The sequence below is a fragment of the Colobus angolensis genome, unplaced genomic scaffold (genome assembly GCF_000951035.1).
Source record: "Colobus angolensis palliatus isolate OR3802 unplaced genomic scaffold, Cang.pa_1.0 Scaffold34, whole genome shotgun sequence".
NCBI classification, from domain to species: domain Eukaryota; kingdom Metazoa; phylum Chordata; class Mammalia; order Primates; family Cercopithecidae; genus Colobus; species Colobus angolensis.
In genome coordinates, this window is record NW_012116710.1 from 5,168,183 (window position 1) to 5,168,420 (window position 238).

Genomic DNA, 238 nt, shown 5'->3' on the forward strand with positions numbered 1-238 from the left:
TGTTAATAAAAATAATTTTTTTTTTTTTGAGATAGAGCCTTGCTCTGTCACCTGGGCTGGGGTGTAGTGGTACAATCTCGGCTCACTACAACCTCTGCCTCCTGGGCTCTAATGATTCTTTTTTTTTTTTTTAGACGGAGTTTCGCTCTCCCGCCCAGGCTGGAGTGCAGTGGCCGGATCTCAGCTCACTGCAAGCTCCGTCTCCCGGGTTCACGCCATTCTCCTGCCTCAGCCTCCC